The 21,281-nt window shown below is 44.5% G+C and overlaps 1 protein-coding gene across 2 annotated transcripts in view; it reads right to left on the bottom strand.

The window, feature by feature from the left end:
• ADCY1 (adenylate cyclase 1) overlaps positions 1–21,281 on the bottom strand; it is a 216,570-nt gene that overhangs the window by 169,411 nt on the left and 25,878 nt on the right. The window lies entirely within an intron of this gene.

Genomic DNA, 21,281 nt, shown 5'->3' with positions numbered 1-21,281 from the left:
AGGAGACTCATGAGAAGGGTCCCTGAAGAGGGATAGGGAAGAGGGGTAGGGGATGGGGTAGAAGTAAACTGTAGGGTATTACCCTACACCACAGTATTGAGGACACGGCAGTCTGAAGTTATAGCTGTCCATGCGAGGAGGAAAAAAGAAAGGTGGGTGGAGAAGAGCAGGACAGATGGATACAGAGTAAAGTCGTGTAGATCGCCCTTGAGCACATCCTCAAAATGCTCGCTTGCCCCCCTGCTTATTGCGGATCAAGCCCAACTCGGCAGAAGGAGGAGATGGGTGGTTCAGGTGGTGCTTGAGCCGCTACTCTTCTTATGGGGGGGACTCCTGGAGGGGCCAACTCACTTGGCCCTGAGATTGCTGCAGTTTGAACCACTTACGGGCTGGACCTGGAACGTACAGCCCCAGAGTTTTCAGGGTAGTGCAGGAGTCCTTAAGGCCGTGCAGTTTACTGTCCATTCTGCTCTGCAAACAGGGCCTGCCCGTCAAAGGGGAGGTCCTGCATCGATTGCTGAGCCTCCGTTGATAGACCCGAGAGGAGCAGCCAGGACGCCCTTTGCATGGAGATGGCCAAGGCCATGGTGCAAGCCGTGGAGTCAGTTGCGTCCAAGGCTGCTTGGAGGGCCGCTCTCGCTGCAGACATGCCCACTACGAGGATCGCCCAGAATTCCTTCTTGCGAAACCTCAAATTTGGCCATAGAATGACACATATTGTAGTCTCAGCAGCCAAGGAGGGCTTGGTGGTTGGCCATGCTCAACTGAAAGCTGAAAGACGAATAAATGTTTCGCCCAAACAGATCCAGTCTCTTCGAGTCTTTATTCTTGGACATAGCCCCGGATTGACCCCGCCTCTCCCTCTGGTTAACGGCCTCAGCTATGAGGGTGTTTGGGGTGGGGTGAGTATAGAGATATTCATGGCCTTGGCGTCATGATTTCCTGTGCTGCAAGCAGGGCCTCAGGCATCGACGGGTCTTTGAGTTGACGGAGGTCCTCGTCACTGTCCGGTGTGGCAGGCATAGTACGGGAGGGTCTCGACCGCTCAACATGAGCTGGGGCCCAATTCCCTGACAGAGATGTTGAGCCGCCCAGCATGGGTCTTGACCCTCCTCCGCCCCTCTCTTTCCCCTTACGGGAAGTGGGAGATCTTCCCCTCGCGGACCTCTTGGGCTTCTTGGCCTGGGTCAGGGAGAGAGATCAGTGCTGGCTCACAGACAGCACCGGCGGGGTTCTCTGTACTGATGCTGTGGTGCCCGGGGCCGAGTTGGTCCTCTGCTCCGGTGCCAACGTCGGTGCCGACTCCATCAGGACTGTCCTGAAACGGATGTCTCTTTCCTTTTTCGTTCTGGGTTTGAACGATTTACAGATGCGACACTTGTCGCTTACGTGTCCTTCTCCTAGATTCCTTAAACAAGTAATGTGCGGGTTGCTGATGGGCATGGGCCACTTACAACAATTGCATGGTTTAAAGCTTGGGGATCGGGGCATGGCCCATCCCTAGGCTGAGTCCCGTCCAGGACCAACTAACTAGAATTAATACTAAGGGTAAATACTAAACTATATTCAACTATTTTACAAAAGAAACGTTCATGAGAAACACTGAACTAAGCGAGAGCTAGCCGAAGCAGCAGAAGTTCCACCACCATCACTGGCGGCAAGAAGGAACTGAGGGTGGGGGAGCCAGTGGCGCCCCTTATACTGCACCATGCGTGCACCACTCCAGAGGGCACTAGAGCCAGTCCCCTATGGAAACTGTTAAGGGAAAAACTTCTGGCACCAGTGCATGTGGCGAGAACAGACACCTGATATGGAATGGACATGAGCAACCACTCGAAGAAGAGGTGAGCTCACTGGGCACAATCTCATTACCTTCAGAAGCAAACACTACGGACTTATCCAAAAGCCCAATGAAGTCCATTTGGAAGACTTCAGAGGACTTTGGATTGGACCCTATGTCTTGTGGTGCTTGCAGGGTCAGCTCCTAGTGGAAATTCAAGGAGACTTCATTAGAAATATTCATCTGGGCTGAAATCCTGAGAGTTTTGCCATTCATCAAAGTGTCCACTGGAGTTGACACTTCAGTGTCAATAATATAAATTATCCCACCTACACTGAGGCAGTGGTTCTCAACCAGGTACCCCGGTACCATGTACTTGTGGGGGTACGCGGATGTCTTCCAGGGGGCACATCAACTCATCTAGATATTTGCCTAGTTTTACAACCGGCTACATAAAAAGCACCAGAGAAGTCAGTACACGCTAAAATTTCATACAGACAATGACTTGTTTATACTGCTCTATATACTGTACTCTGAAATGTAAGTATAATATTTATAGTCCAGTTGACTTATTTTATTTTTATATGGTAACAATGAGAAAGTAAACAATTTTCAGTAACAGTGTGCTGTGACACTTTTGCATTTTTATGTCTGATTTTGTAAGCAAGTAGTGTTAAATCACACCTTTTTTCCTAGTGAAGACAAGGCCTTAAAAGCACAAATGAGTAGAATTTGTCCCGTTTTCAACCTCTATATCCAAACAGTTTTCGAAACAATACTTGTTTGCACTTGTATAGTACCTTTCACCTGATGATATCAAAGAGCTTTACAAGTACGATTATGCATTTTTACCAATATTTAAAATGAGAAAGTAAGAGGCTTGTCCAAGACAACAGACCAATTAGTGACAGAATTTATTTTATTTTTATGTACATCACTTTTATAGCATCAAGCTCAAGGTCTTGGCACTTCATAAAATTAAAAAAAAAAAAGAATAATAATTGGCACCAAAAATAAATAACTAGAGTCTAGATACATTAATATGTAAACACTTGTGAATATATATTTTTTTCAAAACTAATTCCCTGTCTACTTTACATGTAGCATTTTAATAACCACCAATTTTACTAGCTATACATTACCTAACTCCTCCTCTTGTTCCTGGAAAAGTGATCCCTTATTTATGCAGTAGAACAATCTATAGCCCACTGACCCCTCCCACCAGCTTTTCAATTTTTTTCTCTTTTCCTCCACTTCACCTTAAATGGCCCCATTGAAATTAGGGTTGCCAACTTTCTGATTGCAGAAAACCGAACACCCTTGCCCGGCCCCTGCTCTGGCCTTCTCTGAGGCCCCACCCCTGGCTCACTACATCCCCTGCTCCCTCGCTCATTTTCACCAGGCTGGAGCAGGGGGGTTGCGTGCAGGATGGGGTGACGGATCTGGGGTGGGGCTGGGGCTGGGTTTTAAGAGGGGGTAAAGGCTTTGGGCTGGGGGTGTGGGCTCCGGGGTCAGAAATGAGGGGTTCAGGGTGCAGGACGGAGCTCTGGGCTGGGGCAAGGGATTGGGGTGCGTGGGAGGTGAGGGCTCTGGCTGGGGGTGCAGGCTCTGGGGTGGGGCCAAAGAAGAAGGGTTGGGGTACAGGAGGGGGCTCTGGGCTGGGGCCAAGGGTTTCAGATTGTGGGAGGGGGCTCTGGGCTGGGGAAGAGGGTCGGGGGGTGGGGCTCTGGGAGGGAGTTTGGGTGTGGGAGGGGGCTCAGGGCTGGGGCAGGGGTTTGAGGTGCAGGAGGGGGTTCGGGCTCCAGGCGGTGCTTACCTCAGGTGGCGCCTAGAAGCGGCAACATATCCCTCTGCCTCCTAGGTGCAGGGATGACCAGGGGGCTCTGCGCGCTGCCCCATCCACAGGCACCACCCCACAGCTCCTATTGGCCATGGGTCCTAGACAATGGGAGCAGCAGGGCCGGTGCTTGGGGCGGTGCCTGCACCGCGGGCAGGGTCAGCGTGTGCAGCCCCTCTCGCCACCCCTGTGCCTAGGAGATGGAGGGACATGTTGGCCACTTTCAGAAGCCAGCTGCTGCAGCCAACCAGACTTTTAGTAGCCCAGTCAATAGTTCTGACGGGAGCCACCAGGGTCCCTTTTTGACCGAGTGTTCGGTCGAAAATCGGATGCCTAGCAACCCTACTTGAAATATGTTTAACTAATTATGCTAAACAATCTGTTCCACCTTGTATTTAGCTGTGACACTCTGAGTACATTTCCCAGACCTGAAGAAGAGCTCTGCATAAGCTCAAAAGCTTGTCTACAACAGAAGTTGGTCTAACAAAAGATATTACTTCACCCACCTTATCTTTTTAATACCCCTTGTTTAGGCAGAACTCCACCCTCTTTGGTAAAGATAGCAAAGTACCTACTTTGCTCTCCACTCTCTTATTATTATTTATGTCACAATACTGCCTAAGGACCCCAGTCACAGGCCAGAGCACCACAGTGCTAGGTGCTGTACAAACACAGAACAAGAAGACTGTCCCTTTGCTGAGGTATCCTTGGTGTATAAAAAAATCCTTATTGTTAATATTATTCTGTCGTTTGCTAGCAGATCTATTGCTTTTTGCTCTTTTAATATTTCAGTTTACTTTATCTACTATTTTATATAAACTTCCATAATCTTAGTCTTTTTTCTGGTTTTCAAATGACCCGTTTGCCTTTTTATGTTGCTCTTTACTTCCCTATCTAGCCACTTTGGTTTCTGTTGCCCTTTACTTCTGTTGATTTTACTGGAATTAATTTTGCTTGTAGCTTCTCCACCTGAACCTTAAATACTTCCCACTGTTTCAGTATTGATTTCCCATGTGGTTGAATTCCAGTCAATGTTCTTATCTTATTTCATATTTCTTTACATTCTACTGTTCTAAGGCTGAATATTTTTGTGTTCCTGCCCTTTCCGTATACTCTCAGAGATATTATACACTAAGAAGTTACGCTGCTAGTAGTTTTCCAATTTCAACATTATATCTAGCTTATTTCCTATTATTACACCCAGAACAGCCTCTGACCTAGCTATCTATTCAACATACTCTGTAGAGAAGTTCTGTGTATCTGTGTACAAACCTCCATCTTTAGATTTTTACATGCAAAACTCTGAGTCTTTCTTTTTTCAGGACAAAACTTGCTGTCAGACACATGGATATTGCTTTTACTGATTTTAAAGGTCCTGTTGTATGTCCTTCAGTCATATCTGGATAGCTAAAAGCTAATCTAGTGGCCACAGAGGATTTCTTAACTGAACTAACATACAATCTGTCACATGCAGGAACATTTCTTTATCTTTTTGTTCTATCCAGGAATCCTCCAGCAATATCCAACAGTCTTTACTGCCCCCATTCACTCCAGAAATCCAACCACCAATGAGTGATCAAATCAGCACATAAAGGAGATGCCATCACAGATCTCAACCCAGAAGACTACATTAATGAAGCCAACCAACAACTCTCTGACACCATCTACTATAAAGAACTCAAAGAAAATCCCACACCACAATTCACACAGGAATTTAAGGATATCATCAAATCCTTTCCCAAACAATTCAAAGAGAAATTCTACAAACTCATCCCCCATGAACCCACCCCAGGGGCCTTCTACATGCTTCCCAAGCTACACAAACAAGGGAACCCGGGCAGACCCATTACATCTGGCCCTGGCCACTTACTGAAGGTCTAACAGGACTCATAAAAACCATCCTCAAACAACTCACACACAAAGGGTCAGCTTCCTCCAGGACACTTCCTCCAGAAACTGCAACATTAACAACCTTCCTCAGAACACCATCTTTGCCACCATGGACATCCCTCCCTAAACCCCAACATCTATCACAATGACAGCATTGCTGCCTGCCTCAAATATCTCCAAGAACATGGACACTCAGATATCCACCCCAAACATATTGCCAAACTCATCCATTTCATCCTCACCCATAACAATTTTACATTCAACACACACTTGGTCCAAACCATGGGAACAGCCTTGGGTACTAGGATGGCTCCCCAATATGCCAACCTCTTCATGATTCACACTGAGGAAGAATGAACCATGAAACCAATGATGTACCTCAGGTATACATCAATGATATTTTCATCCTCTGGACACACAACCTAAACTCTGTCAGAGAATTCCACCACAAATTCAACAACCACCACCCATCCATCAAACTCTCTCTCTCTAGAACACTCCCAAACCAGCAGCAATGTCCTGGATTCCAGGAGCAGCTTCAGAAATGGAACCCAATGCCAGAAACCCATGGATCACCACACTTACATTCAAATATCCAGTAACCACCCCAAAACACACCAAGAAATCTGTTATCTACAGCTAGGCACTCAGATACCAAAGAGAAAGTCAACTCTAGGATACACGCCTTAACACTTAAAACCACCATCACCAAACCAGGCACTCCGCCAGAGAAGTAGATTGCATCATGGAACAGACCACTCAAATACCTCAAGAGAACCTGCTTCAACAGGGAAATAACCCCCACTCCCCGACTGCACACTCCTAGTTGTCACTTAGCACCCCAGACTGGAACCCATACGGGGTACCATTAAACAATTACAACCCATACACGATGGGGACCACATCTTGAAAGAAATCTTTCACAAACCCGCCTCTTCTGGCTTTCAACCAACCCCTAACCTCATCAAGCTCGTCATCAGAAGAAAGCTCCCTACAGACCAGGACACACCAACTCAAGGTGGCACCAGACCCTACCAGAACCTTGAATAGTCTCTTAGAATATGTATTAACTACTTATGCTAGACAATTTGTTCCACCTTGTATTTAGCTGTGACACTCAGAGTATCTTTCCCAGATCTGAAGAACAGCTCTGTGTAGCTTGAAATCTTGTGTTTTTCACCCACAGAAGTTGGGCCAATAAAAGATATTATCTCACCCATCTTGTCTAATAGTCACTCCACAGCTGGAGCTCCAGGGCCTTTAAATCGTGAAAGGCCCCGCCTCTTCCGGTTGAGGTCATGCCTCTTCCGGTTGAGGACACACCCCCGCTCAGGACTCTGGTGTACTGGTAAGTCCTTTAAGTTACTTTCACCCCTGCCCATAGTAGAAATAAATCAGGTTTCAAAATTCTGTGTACCAATTAGCCCAGGGAGAGCAAACCATTTCAGTCTCTTGTTAACAATAAGAGTTTTTGCTGGAATCGTGATCACGATAAAGGGTGGGTCAAGCTGATTTTATGATTGGGCTGGTAAACAAACTGGGTGAATTAAACAAAATAGTAATGTACATGGGGTTAGCTTTCAAATCTACAGGCAAGAAGTCCCAGGAGAGAGGTAAAAGAGAGACAGGGAGGGCTATAAAGATTCAGAAATGTTGATTTCAATCTGCTAAACCCACAGATAGACAGACAAACAAGAAAAGAGACAGGCTGCTTTTAGGTTCTGAAGACAGCAAGGCAGACAGAGGAGAGGAAAAATTGGCAGTTAACTATTTATCATCTGGGAGATCCAGTCAGGCAGCCAAAATTCAGTAACAGATAATGAACTTATGCACCGTACAGGGTGGAAATGTTAGTGGTAGCAGCCATCTGTAAAATGAGCCAGCTAGCTCTGCTGCCAAATCAGTCCCAGTTCGCTTGATAGCTACCAGCTATCCATGTGACCAGAGAATGAACCAGCCACTGCCTACTGAAAGAGACAGTCAGATAGCCACCTACTGTGCAGTAATTTAGGGGAATTACAGATTGCAACAGTCAACTTAAGGTACCAAAGTTTCAATGATTTTTCACTAAATGCAGTTTGGGGCTGAAGCTCCAAATCAATACATTTTCAACAGCCACTGAAAGTTAGTGACATGTAAGCATGCTATGCTTTTGTAGCTTTTATCATTTTGGGTACGTCTACACTTACCTCTGGGTCCGGCGGTAAGCAATCGATCTTCTAGGATCAATCCCGGAAGTGCTCGCCGTCGACGCCGGTACTCCAGCTCGGCGAGAGGAGTACGCGGCATCGACGGGGGAGCCTGCCTGCCGCGTCTGGACCCGCGGTAAGTTCGAACTAAGGTACTTCGAATTCAGCTACGTTATTAACGTAGCTGAATTTGCATACCTTAGTTCGAAGTGGGGGGTTAGTGTGGACCAGGCCTTAGATTAGATTCCCATGAATGGAATGCAAAATATCTGCCCTCTCTTGTTAATTTACCCCAAATAAATCAATTTAATTTCATTTACAAAAAGATTTGGTATAAATAGCCTTGGCCGGATTAGATTTTTCTAAGTAAATATTGGTAAATTTTGATTTCACTGTACACACGCAAACCGACAATACAATATTTCCATCAATAATCATCAAAATTTACACACAGGGAAACAGTGCTGCTTGAAAACTTATTAAAATTTGATGTAATGATATTTGCTTTATATATTTTGATGTGAGGTTGACAATTTGTGTTTTAATGGTTATAAAGTGGAACTTTTTCAATCTCAAGGTCTACTGTCATTAAATAATAATTGTCTGTTCCCCCACACATAATTCCCCATAGCTGTGAAAAATGTAAACCAATACAAATAAAAATAAAGGTTTATTTTTAAATGTTGATATTATCCATTACAATTATAAAAATAAAAATTAAATTCCGTCAACCTTAGGTATAAATAGACTTTTTATTGACCCCCTTTATTGATTTTAGAGTGGAACTCAGCCAGTCAGTGCAAAAAGCCAGCCAAGACTTATGGATCATTCCTGACCCATTTAAGATCTAATTTGTAGTTTTAAATGGGACCTGAATAGGCCTCTTGTAGGTTTACATGGAAGTGATGCTGGCTCTCCATACACAGGAGAAGCACTGCCTCAGTGTTAGAACACCAAAGTGGCACACGGACAAAGACGGTGAGAGGAAAAAAATGACACATAAATTACTGTAATCTCTCCTGATTGTTCTGCTGACATATAAAGAGACTTAAAACAGATGTTAAGGTAAATTACTGGAAAACCCAGCTTTGCACGTCCTGCAGTCCCACAATAAACAAACAAGTCCATAGTTTTCTGCACAGTCTGACAGAAATGACAGTCTGTGCAGAAATATTTCATTATTATTGTGATTGCGATTAAATATGATCATAAATATCTGTCAATTTCATAAATGAGTTATGTGCTTGACTTCTAAGATGGGATGAGACTGTTTCCACACCCTCATCTCCACGGTGTCAGGTCAGTGACTACAACTCATGGAGAGTGAATGTATTTAACTGCTTCTCCTGGATAGCCCCTAATGGATGCTTCTGCTGACTGGACGAGGAAAAACACAAAACAAAAATAGTTTGAACCATCTGATGAGGACCCGCAGACTAACACCAGCACTCAGAAGGAGGAGAGCAGCAGAGCATGCTGTGAGTGATAACTGGTGGGGGATGGGCGGTTGCAGAAGGATCTGGGCTGTTGAGAGAGAATGTAAATAGGGTCTGTCCTTTCCTCTTACCTTACAGGAACAGCCCATCTAATTTAGCTTCTAGTGAAGCATAACATTAGATTATGATCATTGAGAATCACTGAGATTAGATATGCCTGTAGGCTGTTTGCTGTTTTAGATTCCTCTGCTCTTGGATACTTTATTCCAATTGCAAAATAAAAATAAATTATTTTAAGAAGGCTGTTTGGTCATTATCACTAGTCACAGGTTCCCGAAGGGAAGAAAAGCCGAGGCCCAAAACCCAGTTGGACCTGCAGGGGGATAAGCAGTTGGTACACACAGGATAGCACATTGCTGTAAGAACTGAAGAATCACGAGATTCTACCCAGGGCCCAAGACCTAGAATCCCATCACTGTGTCAGAGATCCAAAATAGAATAGTAGAAAATCCCTGGCTGACCTATATCCTGGGTTGTCTCATTTCAATTTGTAATGATCTAAACATTTTTCTACAGAACTTAAAATTCCCCTGTGGATTATTTGATAATTGATTACTCAGAATTATTCAAAAGGCAAATTGAGCTGACAGATCTGTCTCAATAACAGGAAATATTCCTTTTCAACAAAAACTCCTGAGTAATATATCACCTATTTTTTAACATTACAGCTACATGAATGTAGGTCAGAAGGCAGTGACTATATTTGACCGATCATCTGACTAGAATCCCCAATTAAAGCAGCCTGAATTTAACTTACTGCAATATACCATTTTAGAAGAAAAACATTCCTGATTCCAAGTCAGAATAACTACAAAAATTATCACAAATATTATTATAAATTCAAAAACACACAAAGGTGTCCATGTATATTATGGGCCAGATCTCTCCTTTTACAATATACACCAATTTGCCATGTTTCTCTGACCAGGCTGTTCCCTCCCATGAGACAGAGCTGAGCTTCCAGGTAGTGGCCATGCAAGTGAAAAAGCGATGCTAACACTTTGATACCACTCAGTTCCAGGTGGCCTTTGACAAGTTTTACCTGTTGTGTGATTATTTAGCTCTCCTCCATCCCTGCAGTATATGGAGACACACACACACACACTCTCTCTCTCTACACACACATGCACACACAAGCACACAACTGTAGATCACATATATACTATTCGGATTTGATTATACAATGCAAGGTTTACTATAAGGCTTTAATATTTTCTAAAAGTTGTTTGATCACAAAGTAAATAATATCTAAAGCACAATGAGCAATGTGTTTACCAATATAATAAAAGAAGTAACATGCATTAATTGCACAGTTTTGTTGCAACAGTGCTTTAAATAGTTACTTTGTAGGTATAACTACATGACAAATACATTTGCAATAGTTATCATCAAATAAAGTCCACTGCTACATATTCATAAAGTCCAGATTACATTAGCAAGTTAGCTGGTGTCAACCAAGTAAATTCTGGTCTTAAATTCTTCACTTACTACTGCCATTGGAGTAAATGGATTTATTCCAATGCAGCTGAGAGCAGAATTGCTCTACGGTTTGGTTTTTATCGTTGTATTGGTTTTGTTTAGCTATTGACCCTTTTGATTAGTTATTGTGGAATGTAAACAGAATGCAAGGCACAAAGTCAACAACTAAACCTTTTAATGCTTTGGGAGTTAACCAGTTTGACAGCCCTTAGGACTGACCCATCTATAAGCCACAGAACATGGATGATTTTGGCTCCACCAATTACCTCATTGTGCCCTAGAGGAATGGCCTCCCACATTGAGAAGGTAGCTCATTCTACATATACATACATTGCTAGACACTCTGCTGAATCTGGCAGCAGTGGTGCCACATTGTGAGGTCAACACACGTCCACTAATATTGACAGAGCCCGCCAACTCATTTTATTTCACAGACTGAACAGCTGTCAAATGGTAATGATATGATCACTACAGACCTGAGATTAAACTGAATCAGTGATCTGGATGGGAAAACTCCCTACTCTAGTCCCCAGTCACCCTTTGTGATTTGGGTTATATGGACCTGTACCGTCTGTGGGGGATGGAGGGAAGTGGGAGGAGCACAAAATATCTGGAACATATTTCTGGAAGGTGCAAGATTGGAACACAGACTACTTAGTGCCTTGATGTATGTCTGGAGTCAATGTTTATTGTTCTCTGGATGTGTCAGGCTAAAATATTTGTGTGGGGAGTATGTGTAATCAGGGACCATCTTAAACAAAACTGGGATAGAAAGAGGAAAATTCTGTGCACATTTGATGCATGCTTGTTACTTTACTTGTTACTTTCACCCATTATTGTTTTTTATTTACAATTGTTATTGATGATGTGGATGGGGTAGCTTCACTGACAACTTGTTTGACACTGTAGGTTGTTGTTATCTGTCTTCAGATTTAGCTGCTTACTTATGATTGTGTCTAAGTGGGTAACGTGATATGTATATTGACTTGGGATTTGATGTTATCCTTGTACAACACAATATGCTGCTTCCTAGAAGAGTGTGTTCAGAGCCAATACAAGTACCTGAAATAACTTCACTGGGAGTCTCTCATTCTGCAGCAGAATAGGGGCCCTAGAGAAAAAGTACAGTGATCTCCCAGGACACTTAGCAACAGCAAAGGGTATCAAGGAAAGTGAGAGATTTATCAGTGAGAGCTTCAGTGGAGTGAATATGCCACAGGCAGTGGGAATGGAATGGTGAGGCCCATAAAGCAGAGCATGAAGTGACAGAGTGACAGCGCACAGAGTAATAAAGAGGCTTTTCTGATAAGCTGACACACCATGCTCTTGATCTAAGAATAGATTATCAGAATCTTGAAGATCATAGCAATGTAAAGGATAATATCTGGGCAGAAAAACATCAGATAGCCTGTCTCTAAGAGTAAATACAATAGGGCTTCCCTCAGCCATAGTCCAATGTAAATATGTGTAGCTTGGCTCAGTTCAGCGAAGTTCCAAGGTGAAGAGTAAAACACTCCAGTTCTTCTCTCACCTTCAGCCCTTTTCCTGGAGGCTTTTCCTTTGTGAATCTCACTAAGAGATTCAGCTTCCCTCAGCACATCCAGAGTATTCCAGGAAGAGGGGACAGGATAAGATAGTGTAGGAATTAATTAATCCCAGCCCTCTACCCTGCCCTCATGACAGGCACATGTTGTCCCTCTAGCTTTGAAGAGGATTAATCCTTCCCTAGCAGAGGTCTATGGATGGGTTCTAGTCACCCACCCAAACATGCAACACAGCGTTTCTTATGTCAGGAAGTGTTCCACAGACAATCTTGTAATTAGGAATGATTAGGTGACTTCTGCCGCCCCAAGCGGAAAAAAAAAGAAAAAAGAAAAAAACGAGCAGCAGCAGTTCAGCGGCAGCTAAATCGCGCTGCTTCTTCGGCGGCAGTTCGGCGGCGGGCCCTCCCTCTCTTCCTCTTTGGCGGCAATTCAGCGGCAGCTCAAAAGGGAAGAGAGGGAATGAGACCCGGATGTGCTGCCCTGATACCGGACGGAGTGCCACCCCTTTGAATTGGCCACCCCAAGCACCGGCTTCCTACGCTGGTGCCTAAAGCCGGCCCTGTAGGTGACTGGCGGCACACTGCAACAGTAAAAGATCAAGGGCCTGGTAATTGATACATTTTTAGGAGACTAAGAAGGTTAGGAACATAGGTGACAAATCTGGTCCTTTCCTCTCACTGAAATAAAAACCCTTCTTTACACCACCAGGGTGGATATCACTTGTTATTGACATGATCAGTATTAGGCACCAGTGTCCAAAGATCACAGGTCATGTCCTTCTTTCTGGGACAGAGACGGACTTTTTGTTGTGCTTGGCCAGCACCTAGCACAGGGGAGTTCTGGCGCAGGAGTGGAGCTCCTAGGCACTACCACAAAACAAACAATAGCCTCTAGCCTACAATGATGGGGGGTAGCATGGAGATTTACCAACCCACAAGAAGCACTGGCAGGGATTCTGCCCAACATCATTCTCATTGTCTTTGGGGAACATGAAGTTTTTCACTTGCTGTGACCGATGCAGTACAAGGAAGTCCCTCAGGCTGCTGCTCAAGTGGGTCCACAGTCCTGGATCATCTAGACTTAAGGAACTAAACTCAGCAGCAGCAGTTTCTTGCGTCTCCACCACACTCTTCTCTGATCTACACTTTTCTTCAGGTTTCAGAATAGCAGCCGTGTTAGTCTGTATCCGCAAAAAGAAGAACAGGAGGACTTGTGGCACCTTAGAGACTAACAAATTTATTAGAGCATAAGCTTTCGTGGACTACAGCCCACTTCTTCGGATGCATATGCATCCGAAGAAGTGGGCTGTAGTCCACGAAAGCTTATGCTCTAATAAATTTGTTAGTCTCTAAGGTGCCACAAGTCCTCCTGTTCTACTTTTCTTCAGGAATGTGCATGGTTACATCCATTTGAGATGGAGATATAGATGCTGCAGTAGCTGCCAGGTCACCTGCATTCTGACTAACTGGAAGATCAGGCATCTCCTCACCACTCGCATCCTCACTGGGGCCAGAAGGCTCACCGTGAACATTTGTGTCTATGTATCTCAGGAGAGCTCCCTCCTGCTTAGATAGAAAAGCTTCCTTTGCTTTCTTTCTTTTTCTGAATGTAGCCCCAGAGGGGCGTTTTCTTCTTTCACTCATGACTGCTGTTCTGTGCCAGCTATAGTGGCTCTCAGCACTCAGTTGAAGGGGACAAATAAGCAGGCTGGTAGCAGGGCCTGAATGAGGGAAGATATCAGCGTCTTAAGGGCCAAAATAGCCCCTACTACTTCAGTTGACTGCCTGTTCTCCTCAAGTGGATTCAGGGAAGCAGCAGGAAACAGGAAGCTCCCTGAGAAGCTGATGTTAATCAGTCCAGACTCCTGGGGGGTGCTAGAGAGGTACATAAGAGGCTCCTCCGCCTCTCTCTCCCTGCAACTCCTACTGCTTTCGGTTATTCCCTCTCACCTTTTCTCCTGCCTGCCTGTTATGTCTCTTGTGCCCTCCTTCCTCCAGCACAGCACTCCACCATCTCAGTGCATCTAGAGCAGAGAGACTACATATGCACCAGCAGCAGACACAATTTTCTACACTCTGGGTCCTAGTGGCGCTCTTTTCCCCCCCCCCCCAGTCTGGCACCTGAGGCGGCCGCCTCAGTTCACCTCATGGTAAGGCCAGCCCTGAGTTGCTGCACTGTGGCATAGGGGCCAAAATCTCGGTTAGGTAACATGTTAGTTCTGTTGTAGGTACTGCAGCTAAGACAAGTTCATTTAAGCAGCCCTAGTGGTATAGCACAAGTGGCGCACACAGGGCCTAAAATGTTATTCTAGAGCTTAAAATGAGACTTTTGGGACCACATTTGAGACAGCAGGCCAAACTTTCAGATTTAGGCATGCTCAAATCTATGCCTGTATTGGTGTATGCCTAACTTATCCCTGCAAATATCAGATGTCTGTGCACATATCATGCATGTCCAGGAAGGCACGTCTTAATTGTATTTTTATACGGATAGCCTATACGCTCAGAGCACTGGATAGGCATTTTTTCTATAAATCAGAAATGGAGGAATATAAAAACAGATTAGGCAACAGTTAAACGAAATCTAAGAGAGATAACAAAACAAAAGGTAAGCACCAAGTAAATGTCTTTGCTTATACCTCATTGAACTCAATGGGACTTCACACTGGCACAAAGAGCTACACTAGAAGATCCCAATCCAGGACCAGTGCTTAACTGAGCTAATTTACAGACAAACTGGGAGAGGGAAAGGGATAGAATAAAAGCCTGAAAATATTATTTGATCCTCTGCCAAATTCCCACTTTTCATTGCCACACAGCCCAGACCAAACTGCAGTGATTTCTGTTGTTTGTTGTTGTTAACCCTCCAGTTAAAATGGGATATTTATAACATAAAAGCAAGCAGGGCGGAAACACATTTGGGGGGGTGGGAGAAACATAACACAACACATTCTAGCCCATCTTTATACAACGCAAGAACCCAAAATGACTCATCATCTTCTGCAGTTCACCTTAAAAATGACCTGCCCAAAGATTAAACAGAAAGTCAGGGTAGAACCAGGATCAGAATTAACATCTCAGCTTCCAGCCCAAGGGTCTCTCCAGCAGACCAGAGGTTCTCAAACTGTAGTCTATGAAGCATTGTTGCGCCATAGAACACTAACTGGTGAGCCTTGGAGAGTCAGATAGACATATGCTAATGGCTTCCCTCTTTGTGTCAAGCTGAGAGACATAGAGCACATGGAAAGGAGAGATGAAAGAAAGATCAAAAGAAGATACCAAGATTAACTTTAGGGGAAAAAAAAAAAGACAGACCATTTATCACACTAAAGACAATGAAAAAAACATCAAATACTTTGTTATCTATCTTAGGGTTTTATACAGCCACCCATCACCCTATTATCTGAGCGCCTTCCACAAAAAAAGAGAGAGCAAAACCAAAGTCCCCCAGGGACCTTGAAAGAGACTGTGGTGGTTTTCCATTTTGGGGATTAAAAAGACTGCTTGGAGTAGAGAATGTTTGCTTTGACTTATTGGTTTATTTGTGTCACGGTTTGTCTGTTTGCCTGCTAATGTTGCTCTCAAGAAAAAGTAACTTCTGTAGTTCGAGTAGGGATGTTACTTAGGAGGACAGGGAGAGGAGGTGGTGAGATGGTCCCAGAGACAATCTTTCTATTAAGATCACCTGCAGGCATGTCACCTCTCATATATCACAAGAGCTTGAAAAGCAGAAGCTTTCTCAAGCAGTGGCCTAACACCAATAACACCAGTGACCTGAAGACAAGCTCTGTGTAAGCTTGAAAGCTTGTCTCTCACCAACAGAAGCTGCTCCAATAAAAGATCTGACCTCACCTAGCTGGTCTCTCTAATATCCTGGGACCGACATGGCCACAACAACACAACAGCAATAAAATCACTTTTAAAATGAGCTTAAGTATTTCCTAGGTACATTTGTCTATTGGTTGCTTTGTGAAGGAGCGGCTTTCCTGTACCTACCGAGCTAGCACTGGTCTCCAGCTGCCGCAGCCTCATTAAACTTCTTAGCATGAGAACACAACATATGCATCTCACATGCTCTGCCTTCAATAATTGCTAAGCGCCTGAAAATCCCCAGCCTTGATGCTATATTATTGTGCTCATCAGCATGATTAGAAAACAAAAATCCTAATCTGTGCACTAACAAACACACGCTACCTTGGACACAATCCCTCCTAGCAGGGCAGAAATCACTTATCTGTGTGATTCTGTCTGTGTTGCTCTCTCCTCAGACTGATGCCACACACAATCAAGCTGTATTCTCCAACTGTAGTACAGTATACTCCCATTTTCCCATTATCCGAACCTCTGCTTCATCCAAATTCCTTCCTTGCCCCACAGCATGAGAGACATGCCCTCTGTAACATGCATCTTATGCTAAGGTACAAGGAAGGGATTCAGCTAATGAGGAGGTTTGGATAATAGAGCAGAGACTCCCGGCCAGGACTGCGAGGAGAACAGCGAGGAGGATGAGCTGCTGGGGAGGCCACACTGCTTTTTGAATGGCTCCTGCGGCAGTCCAGGGAGCCCTGTGCAGCACAACTGTCAGGAGAGTGAGTGAGTAGGGCTGTGACAGCGGAGCTGCAAAGGGCTCTCTGCACTGCTGCAGGGCCAGTGATGCTCAAGCCCTGCAAGCACAAGGTGTAGGGAAAGCTGGCAGGGCAGAAGCTGAGCAGAGCCACACACTCTTCCCCCCGGTCACGACTGTGAGGAGGCTAAATGACTCCTTCCCCTTCGATTTTCCAAACTCCTCATTCTCCGTATAAAATCCATGTCCCCGTGCTATCTGGGAGTATACTGTATATCCCTTGCTTGAGTGCATGACCGTGGAAGAGAGCCTATTAATAATATTATTTTCTTCCTAAATTCTTCAAAGTACTAGTTCAGTGATGGTAAATGTATTATGGCCTGATCCTATAAGTGCCTACTACCAGGTGCAGTGCTCAATGAACTTACTCCTAGTAATTAGTACTATGGGGCAGATCGTCAGCTGGTGTAAACTGACATCAATAGCGCTGTGACAATTTACACCCGCTGAAGATCCGCCCCTATGCCTGGTAGTAAGTGTTTTCATGATCAGCCTGTGGGTCTCAATTCTTATTGATGGGTGAGTTCATCTGTTTGTTCCGGTTTACATAATTAAATGAAGCACCTATCTAACATTACATTATTTTGGGAAAGATCATAGATTGCAAGGCTAGAAGGAACCATTGTGATCATCTAGTCTGACTCCAGTATACCAAAGGCCAAAGAACTTCCCCAAAATAACTCCTAGAACAGATCTTTTCAGAAAAAAACCCTCCAATCTTGATTTAAAAATTGTCAATGATGTAGAATCCACTACAATCCTTGGTAAATTGTTCCCATAGTTAATTGCCCTCGTTGTTAAAAATTTACACCTTATTGCCGGTCTGAATTTGTCTAGCTTCAATTTCTAGCCATTGGATCATGTTATACTAGAATGAAGAGCCCATTATCAAATATTTGTTCCCCATGTAGGTACCTACAGACTGTAGTAATCAAGTGACCCCTTAACCTTCGTTTTGTTAAGCTAAATAGACTCATGGAGCTCAGTCATTATAAGGCAGGTTTTCTAATCCTTTAATCATGCTCATGGTTCTTCTCTGAACCCTCTCCAGTTTATTAACAGCCTTCTTGAATTGCGTACACCAGAACTGGATACATTATTCCAGAAGCAGCCACACCAGTGTCAAATACAGAGATAAAATAACCTCTCTGCTCCTACTCAAGATTCCCCTATTTATGCATCCAAGGATCACAGCCTTTTTGGTCACAGCATTGCACTGGGAGCTAATGTTTAGCTGATTACCCATCCCCAGCACCAAATCTTTTTTTAGATTCTTGCTTCCCAGAATAGAGTCCCACATCCCGTAAGTATGGCCTATGTTCTTTGTTCCTCGGTGTAGACATTTACATTTAATTAAATTAAAAACACTTATTGTTTGCTTGTGCCCAGAGTACTAAGCTATCCAGGTTGCTCTGTATCAGTGACCTGTCCTCTTCATTATATCCACTCCCCTAATTTTTGGGTCATCTGCAAATGTATTCAGTGACAAATTTATGTTGTGTTCTAGGTCATTGATAAAAGTGTTAAATTGTGTAGAGAGAAGAAACAATCCCTGCAGGATTCCACACACCCGCTTGCTAATTATTCCCCATTTAAAATTACATTTTAAGCCCTATAAATTGTTACATATTATAGCGATTAAATGTTGGCTAATTTTATATCATTCTAGTTTTTTAAAATCAATGTCAAGGCGTGCCTACAGAAGTCTAAGCCTATTACATCAACACTATTACCTTTAGCGAGCAAACTTGTAATCTCATCACTAGAAGGTATCATGTTAGTTTGACAGCATCTATTTTCATCAACCCATGTTTATTGGCATTAATTATGTTACCCTCCTCTAATTCTTGATTAATTATGTCCTACATCAGCTGCTTCATTATCTTGTCCAGGATCAGTGTCAGACTGACAGGCCTATAATTACCTGGGTCATCCCATTAACCCTTTTAAAATAATTTCTCTGGCATGGGCTATACAGAAGATCAGACTAGATGATCACAATGGTCCCTTCTGGCCATGGAACCCACAAAAGGCACCATATTAAGGGCCTATACATGGTTGCTTTACTGCCACAGCACCACCTGGCATTAAGAAATTACATTGCAGGAGACTTTGCCTTTCATGCTCCCTGTTGACCATTTCCTTGGACTCATAATGGGTACCTCTGTCTGGTCATTCTCTGGCCTGGCCTTCCAGCCAGGTCACCTCTTAAATTCAGCCGCCTTCTAGGATAACAAGAGGTTCAACTGAAAGTCCAAAAAATTTCCAAATAGTAATTCTTCTGTCTCATTGGGCTATGCTGAAGTTCTCCACTTTTTGATGCCTACTTTTGGGCCCTGCAGAATTTCTCCTATGCTACTTCCTCCTAGCAGGTTTTCCCCCCACTGCCTGTCCTCCCCAGGAACTCCGGTAGCATCCCTCAGGGAACCCGCCACTCCTTGTAGTCCCCAGCTCAGGACTCCCCGACAGGAGTTGAGTCTACCCTGCTCCAACGGGAATTCCACTTATTCATCTCTCTTGCGTCTCCACACCCAGAGAGAGTTCACAGCTCAGTTTCCTCTGATTCTCCCACAGCTGGGGGCAGTCATTATAATTAAGTCTCCATCACCCCCAGCTGGGATCATTAATCATCACTATGTTGCTCGATCACCAGTGAGGCTGAGGGATAGCTGCTAAGTCACAGGCAGGCTGAGCCTGTGAGAGGTACCAATCCTGTGAATCAGCTCTGAGCTAGATCCATAACAAAGACTTAGGTTCAGCATTGCAATGGCTAACATTTAAGAGCCCTGCCACTCAGTGGAATCCACAGCCCCAAGTTAGGCACCCAGGCTCCCTATATAATGCATGGGGAGAGGTAGGTGTCTAACAATGGGATTCACAAAAGCCAGCAAGGTGAGCAGGGAGCTACCTAAACTACTCACTAGGAATTGCCAAAGACAGGGGTGAGGCCTAAGCCCTCCTGCCCTTCAAAAGGAGTCAGTCTTTTTCTGCCACTTGGAATTCACAGCTGTGAACTCTCACTTGGAGGCAGGTACCTAAACCAGATCAGCCCTTTCTCATGAATTGTTGTGGTAGTGGGGGTGCAGCTACTACCACTACTGCCTCCAAACACTATAGCCCAGTGGCTAGGACATTTTTCCGGGAAGTGCGAGATCTCAGTTCAATCCCTGCTCCAAACCAAGCAGAGGGGGAACTTGAACCTGGTTCACTCACATCCTAGGTGAGTGCTCTAACCACTGGGATAGAGAGTAACAGTTATGAACTTCCCCCTTGGTTGTTATGTAGAGGGTCTGATGCAGCAGGTGGCGTCTGAACACATACTGCATCAGATCCCACAGGAGAAATAGGTGAAGGAATACTTAGTTTGAGCATCCCACTGGAGTTTTGGAATTGAGCTGCCCAGCAGGGTCAAGAGTTAACGAGCTTTGCGCACGCACACTGGCAGACACTTAGAGTGTGCCTATAATGCAACGTAAGCTCGTGCCTGAGCCTGGATTCAAGCCTAACCCCCTTGTGTCTACTCTGCAAGTGTGTTAAACCAGGCTCCTAGGACACGCTCGAGTTAAGCCAGGACCCAGGGCCTGAGTGCTATTGCTTTGCAGTGTAGACACAGCCCCACTTGACTCAGGTCCTGGGAGTCAGCCAGACATAGCCCACAATTCCATGAGACAACTTCCTTAGTCCTTTCTATCCCAACAGTCTGCAATCACTCCATTGAAAACGGAAGCCACCCCACCTTTGCAAAACGGCAGCAGCTCAAGTCAGCATTAACCCATTCTGTTCTGATCACCAATCTGCAAGCACGCTATCAGAGGGCCTCCTGGGTTTGCAATGGAGAGTGAAGCAATCAAGCCTTTTCCAACATGAGCTGTTTCCTGGTAACATGCAGCGCTGGCAGTAAAGTTTTCCCACAGCCACATTTTGGTGTGTGGGAGAGGGGGTGCTAGGGACTCTGGGATAAGGTTACTTTGACTTGTGTCTGCACAGTGCAGTTTGAATGCCAGAGCCCTAAGTTCCAGCACAGGTTAGAAAATCTTAACCTAGGGTTAAAATATAGTGTAGATCCTCAAGCCCAGGGTTCCCTAATATGCTTCCTCTGCAGCGTGGGGCCCGGGTCACTTGCTGGTGGATTCTCTGCAGCTTGAAGTCTTTAAACCACGATTTGAGGACTTCAGTAGCTCAGACATAGGTTAGGAGTTTGATACAGGAGTGGGTGGGTGAGATTCTGTGACCTGCATTGTGCAGGTCAGACTAGACAATCATAATGGTCCCTTCTGACCTTAAAGTCTATGATTCTATGGGTCAGCTGACTCAAGTCCCCTTGGCTTACATTGCAGTGTAGACATATCCTTAGGGGCCTATAGGGTTAGTTGGAAGCTAAGGATCCAAATTTTGGATTGAGGCAGTTTAAATAGCAATTAGGCACCTAAATCCCTCTGTGGC

The sequence above is a fragment of the Chrysemys picta genome, chromosome 2 (genome assembly GCF_011386835.1).
Source record: "Chrysemys picta bellii isolate R12L10 chromosome 2, ASM1138683v2, whole genome shotgun sequence".
Classification (NCBI taxonomy): domain Eukaryota; kingdom Metazoa; phylum Chordata; order Testudines; family Emydidae; genus Chrysemys; species Chrysemys picta.
The sequence above is the reverse complement of the archived record's forward strand: the minus strand, read 5'-3'. Positions and strand labels throughout refer to the sequence as shown.